At 38.9% G+C, this 7,142-nt stretch overlaps 1 long non-coding RNA gene across 1 annotated transcript; it reads right to left on the bottom strand.

The window, feature by feature from the left end:
- Positions 1–1,038: 1,038 nt before the first annotated feature.
- Positions 1,039–6,938, bottom strand: LOC134586611 (uncharacterized). The gene is made up of 3 exons (XR_010086582.1): positions 6,834–6,938; positions 3,457–3,577; positions 1,039–1,579 (listed from the first exon to the last, which is right to left on the bottom strand). It is a non-coding gene; the product is annotated as an uncharacterized LOC134586611 (long non-coding RNA).
- Positions 6,939–7,142: the final 204 nt, after the last annotated feature.

Below are 7,142 nucleotides of genomic sequence, written 5' to 3'. Positions count from 1 at the left end.
TCTCCCAGTATCCCTATGTCCCCAAGTCTCCCTGCAGCCTTTCCCTCCATCCCTCACTTACCTAAGTTGTAGGCTGTCTCTGCAGGAGCTGCTTTCTGGACACTCTGTGCAGAGCTGCTTCCCCGCCGGTCAGTGAGTAGAGAGAGGCAGGAAGGGAAATGCTGTAACTTTCTATCCCTGCCTCACTCCATAAACAGCAACCCCTACTGGCCGGCACTGGTATTGCATAATAATCTCTGTTTATAATGAGACTGACATTTGTATTGCCGGTATTACTGAAATACCGGCACCGGCTAGCCAGCCTCAAATACCTTATACATTCCAACACCCAGTTTGTGATTCTACATTCTCAGTCATTCTGGTTTCCTGGTTCCCATGTTATACCCTCCTTTGTCTCTCATATAATCCTAACCTTTTACCCTGTATCCTGTGTGATTCACTATAAAATGTGTGATTCTGTATGAGCATTTCTTTTGACAGTGCCCAGCGAGGTACCAATCTGTCTACTGCCATGCTGGACCTGTTGGAAGTTGTGATACACTGAGAGCGAACGCCATTTTTCCCATTAAGTATGGTACTGCTTAATGTTATATGAGTTACTGCTCACTCCGCAACAGCTATAATTAAACTGTTTTCTATAAAACAAACTATCCCAAGGATAAAATATATCCAATACAGACATGTACAAAACAACAGGGTAATTTATAATACATACAGTTTAACACATAATTAAATAGAAATCACATGCTGTAGTGACTTATCTTGTAGTGAATTGGATACTAATTAATATTGATTTATGTTGTGCACCTTTTTATTACTGTGGTGAAAATCTTGTCACGTGTTCCATTACTGTGTAAGCCTGGACATGAGGTATTTATGTGCTGAAGCTATCCATCGCAGAGTGTTTTCAGTTTCAGAAATTATACTCTTTTTAGTATTTTTTTTAACCTTCATTTTTGGAACATTAAAGGGACACTCCAGGCACCAAAACAACTTCATCCAAATTAAGTTGTTATGGTGCCAGGAGGCCCTCCGGAGACACTCTTACCTGTAGGGGTTACCCATTCTTGAACGGTTTATCCCCAAAGTCGCATCCAGTGGCCATGCCCACTCCTCCTGGCTTCAGTAGTTTCAGATTCCGGAAGCGCGGAGTGCCACCTGCCAGGTGCACCGCTGATTTGCTGAGAGCAGTCAGGTGACACTGTCAGCCAATCAGTGATTCCCCATTCATAAAACTGATTTCCAAGCCAGATTTCGCCACCTGACCACTCTCAGCAAATCAGCGACCTTCCAGAATGTAAAATTGCTGAAGCCGGATGCCACCCTAGGACTTTACGAGAACGGTTTAACCCCTTCAGGTAAGATTGTCTCCAGCGGCCTCCTAGCACCATAACAACTTCATTTAGATGAAGTTGTTTTAGTGCATGGAGTGTCCTTTTAAAGAATTCAGTATTCAAGACTTCTCACAAGATAACCCATTTTCTGTTGGGAAGAGTGGTCTTGCAAGTTTAGATTTTCTTTTCCTGTCTGAATAAACGCTCCTTTTTGACACAGACGTTCCTGGAGTTGACTCGAGAGTCTGAAAAAAAATCCAAAAAAAATCCAATGAAATAAAATCCTTGAGAAAATAACAATATAAAAACCAAAACAAAACAATAACAGATGTGTAAAAAAAAAAAACCGAGCACCCTTTTTATCCCACCCATTTTTATTCTTCTATCTCAGAAAGGTGGGCACATAGCGCAAAATAAAAAATAATAAATGACAAACCCAGCATATTTCCCTGTGACATCTATTACCCATTACATTTAATACACATCTTCCAACATTCTAAGCATGAATGCGACACAGCGGGTGAGAGGGTTTAAAGTTGCATGCTAGTAACTCCACTTGGAACACTGGTGATTCCCAAAGGTGGTGTCCTGACTGCCTGCAGAGTTGATGAGGAGGAGTTAGCTTGCCTTGCATCTGAGGGCAGATTGTGCACAGAGAATTACTTAAGCACTCTCTGCACAGTCCTAGTGCCCTCAAAACAATGTGTTGAGAGTATCAAATAAAGTGCAGGACCCTGAAATTAAGATGATCCTGCTGTTTGTGGAGCTGTTCACATGCATGCTAATATGTGTGGGAGCCTGGAGTGTACCTTTAATAATATAAACCCACCCAGTATAACTAACTGTAACCTAACCTACACAGTGCACCTAACGTGTGTGGGAGCCTGGAGTGTACCTTTAATAATATAAACCCACCCAGTATAACTAACTGTAACCTAACCTACACAGTGCACCTAACGTGTGTGGGAGCCTGGAGTGTCCCTTTAATAATATAAACCCACCCAGTATAACTAACTGTAACCTAACCTACACAGTGCACCTAACGTGTGTGGGAGCCTGGAGTGTCCCTTTAATAATATAAACCCACCCAGTATAACTAACTGTAACCTAACCTACACAGTGCACCTAACGTATGTGGGAGCCTGGAGTGTCCCTTTACTAATATAAACCCACCCTGTATAACTAACTGTAACCTAACCTACACAGTGCATCTAACGTGTGTGGGAGCCTGGAGTGTCCCTTTAATAATATAAACCCACCTAGTATAACTAACTGTAACCTAACCTACACAGTGCACCTAACGTGTGTGGGAGCCTGGAGTGTCCCTTTAATAATATAAATCCACCCAGTATAACTGACTGTAACCTAACCTACACAGTGCATCTAACGTGTGTGGGAGCCTGGAGTGTCCCTTTAATAATATAAATCCACCCAGTATAACTGACTGTAACCTAACCTACACAGTGCACCTAACGTGTGTGGGAGCCTGGAGTGTCCCTTTAATAATATAAACCCACCCAGTATTGTGGTGGAATCTCGGTAAAAATAAATTTAGTAGGCCGAGATTACCACGTGGCATGTGTACGTGCATATGCTGACGTATCGATCAGTTGGTTGCACGTGGCAAGATACGATCAGTAGTGTACGGAGCATGTGCAAGAATACAGGATATAGTATTCCCCTCCTCCATTGTGCTGGACAAGCCATGCGGTCAAACAGGAAGTTAATTCTTATTTGTGTTGATTGGTCAAGAGAATGTGCGGGTGGAGCTTAATATGGGAGGAGTTATATGCCTATATAAGGAGCCTGCACTATTGTCCGGGGCTCAGAATTTGCTGTATTTTGGTGACGCTAGTCCCTCTGAGTCCCGATCGGTGATCCAATAAAGAATCTCTTCCTTCCTGAAGAAACCTGTGTCCATCTCTCTGTGCTTGGCTTCCGTCAGTTTCTCCGGTATCAGTATAACTAACTGTAATCTAACCTACACAGTGCACCTAACGTGTGTAGGAGCCTGGAGTGTCCCTTTAATAATATAAACCCACCCAGTATAACTAACTGTAACCTAACCTACACAGTGCACCTAACGTGTGTGGCAGCCGGGAGTGGCTCTTTAAGTACTTACTCCACATTTCCTGGTGTCTGGTGTTTGATGAATTGAATCATGATGCACATTATCTTGATTTACTGTATCTTTATGGCCTAATAATTCCTTAGAATGTGGCTCCTTTGATCTCAGAGACTGTCTAATAAAAAGAAAGAAAAAATAGGTTACATAAGTTACAAAACATGTCACATGTACATTTCTTTTCAGACAGACATCACTGCTGGACATTTTTTAAAGGCGCTCTGGCTTACAGAGCTAGATATGTAACCTCGAAGAAATACACCGGACCAGCATGGCAGTGACATTCACACTGGATCTCAACCTTTTAAAGGCGCATTATAGGCTCAGAAACCCAAACATGTATTCCTGACCCTATAGTGTTAAAAACACTATTTTTTAGGTGGCTTGCCTCCCCACTTAGTAGGGGTTAAAACTCACCTCGTTTCTAGCGCGGCACAGGTCAGCCGGGGCACTGGCCCCACCCCCAATCTGACTCCTTGGTGACATCATCAGTATTTAAGATTTACTTGCCAATCCAATGCTTTCCCTATAGGAAAGCATTGGTTTGGCTGAAATCAACAAGGAGGTGGGACCAAATACCATCAGTTCATTTGTGGGATTTATGGGACAAGTCATGGTGGGGAGTGGAAATCAATAATGGTCACCAGATATCTATTCCCTCTAGCTATGTGGGCCCTGGTTGTTCTGTGTAAGTTCCATAGGGTTCTTCTTTGAATTATCTTAGTAAATAGAGTATTTGTAGCCGTTTACATAGCATTTTGACAGAGCATGTGCATTCGAAGGACGTGTGACTACTCATTATTATCATGTCTTCTGTTTAGTTAAACTTTTCAATTTCTATAATAACTTCTGAGTTTTAATGTCCCCAATCTAAAATGAACAGCCTGGCCTTCAACAAAGTATGCAACTCTTTCCATGTGCTAAATATCTATGATAAATATTTACAAGAGCTTATCAGCATTTGCTATATATATCTACAAAAATGTCCCTCTTAACCCCTTCAGGATAACGGTCATAACGGTCTGGGGCTACTTACCTGATCGGCGTCGGTCCCACGGCGGCGATCAGCGCTCCTCCCGGTCCAGGGGGACTGCCTGTCTGCCCGGGCAGTCTCCCCTCGGCAGATCAAGACCCCCACGGCCATGTGATCACTCGATCACATGACCGCAATAGGTGTCCATGTGTCTGCCTCCAGGTGGACTGTCTGTGCTGACAGGCAGTCTCCCTGCAAGTGGAAAATAAAAAATAAAGTTACAAAATAAAGCAATCAGTGTAAAAAAATAATAATATGTATATATACATATGATATATACATGTATTATATCTATATATAATATATGTATATGTATCATATATATATATAATGTCATACTAAGTGTATTTTTATATTTATATATTAATATAAAAATATTTATATTTAAATTACACACGAATATATACAATATATATATATATTATAAAATACAAATAATATGTTAATAAAAATAAACAACAAAATAAAAATAATTTTTAATAATTAAAAAAAATTACATAAATAATTTCATAAATATACACGTAGACGTCAAATATATAAATATGTATATATATTAAAATTCTACGTGCGTATTTATGTAATATTTTTAGCTAATTAAGTAATTTTAATGATTGTAATTTGAGGGACCTGCCTGCCAACTCAGGCCGAAAGTCCAGATAATTTAATTTGCTAGCACTGTGTTTAACCCTGTAACTTTCTATGACACCCTAAAACCTGTACATGGGGGGTACTGTTTTACTCGGGAGACTTCGCTGAACACAAATATTAGTGTTTCAAAACGGTAAAACATATCACAGTGAGGATATTGTCAGTGAAAGTGAAGTTCTTTGCATTTTTCACACACAAACAGCACTTTCACTGAGGATATTATTGCTGTTATACATTTTACTGTTCTGATACACTAATATTTGTGTTCAGCGAAGTCTCCTGAGTATAACAGTACCCAACATGTAGAGGTTATATAGTGTTTGTGAAAGTTACAGGGTCAAATATAAGGCTTGATTTTACTTTTTTTTTTATTGAAATTTGTCAGATTGGTTAGGTTGCCTTTGAGAGCATATGGTAGCCAAGGAATGAGAATTAGCCCCATGATGGCATACTATTTGCAAAAGAAGACAACCCAAGGTATTGCAAATGGGGTATGTTCAGCCTTTTTTAGTAGCCACTTAGTCACAAACACCGGCCAAAGTTAGCGTTTTTTGCATTTTTAACACACAAACAAATATAAATGCTAACTTTGGCCAGTGTTTGTGACTAGGTGGCTACTAAAAAAGACTGGACATACCCCATTTTGAATACCCTGGGTTGTCTACTTTAAACAAATATGTACATGTTAGGTGTGTTTCGGGGATTTATGACAGATAACGGTGTTACAATGTCACCATTGATACATTTAAAATATATATATTGAAACAGCAATTTCCTACTTGTATTTTTAGGCCTATAACTTGCAAAAAAAAGCAATAAAGCATGTAAACACTGGGTGTTTTCAAACTCGGGACAACATTTTGAATCTATTTAGCATTTTTTTTTCATTAGTTTTTGTAGATAAGTAAAAGATGTGTCAAGTAAAAGTCCAAAAACATGTTTCTTTTTTTTACATTTTTCACCATTTTTTTTTTTTAAATACAATATATGACATAATACAAATAATGGTATGTAAAGAAAGCCCTTCTTGTCCTGAAAAAAACAATATATAACTTGTATGGGAACCATAAGTGAGAGAGCGGAAAATTACAGCTAAACACAAACACCACAAAAGTGTTAAAACTGCTCTGGTCCTTAACGTACAAACATCGCAAAAACAGGCCGGTCCTTAAGGGGTTAAACTAAAATATTTATTTTCCCATCTTTAACCAAGCATGCCTTTTACTGCACTTTAGAAGAAACAGAGATTGAATGAGGAGATGAAGTTGACCTGATCATGGAGCGTTGGATTTATTGACTCTAGACCAAAGTTATACTTTGAATTATGAAAAGTGAAGAAGGAAATTGCTGATTTAAAAACGAAATAAAAACAAAGAGTTGGAGATTTTTCCCAATGAGTACCCCAGAACTTTGGACAAAATTGACTAGGTTAAAGCAGAACGAGAACTGTCACTTTTAGCTGCATTGTGATGATCAGAAGCAGCACAGGCACCAACTGAGACCCACATTAGGGTCAAACCATTCTCAAACAGATCAGCTCCTTCCTGAGTGACAATGTCAGGGAACATATTGGAAATAGCTGTGGAATGAGTTGCGCAATATAAATACCAATAAGAATATTATTAATAATAACTGATACAGTACACTTTAATGTATATGATGTTTAGTGTGCTTCTTTAACTTTGTTACTTACTTTTTATATCTCTGGGTATATAAATACACACATCCTACTACAAATGCTATTGTTATTGCTGGTATTACCACTACCAACAGAGATATTGGTATATTTCTGGATTGCTCACCTGAAAAAAAAAAACAAGAGGATTAATGCTGGTCATGTCCTGATTTCAATAATTAAATATTCAGTTCTTTATGGGAGGAATTAAATAAAAATAAAAAAAATACATATATATATACACACACACACACTTTATTTTCTCACCCCTCCTGGGTGGTATACAGGGGTCAAGTCCTGGGTAAAAAAGTGCAGGAACTCACCCAA

This window comes from Pelobates fuscus, chromosome 1 (assembly GCF_036172605.1).
Source record: "Pelobates fuscus isolate aPelFus1 chromosome 1, aPelFus1.pri, whole genome shotgun sequence".
NCBI lineage: Eukaryota > Metazoa > Chordata > Amphibia > Anura > Pelobatidae > Pelobates > Pelobates fuscus.
The sequence above is the reverse complement of the archived record's forward strand: the minus strand, read 5'-3'. Positions and strand labels throughout refer to the sequence as shown.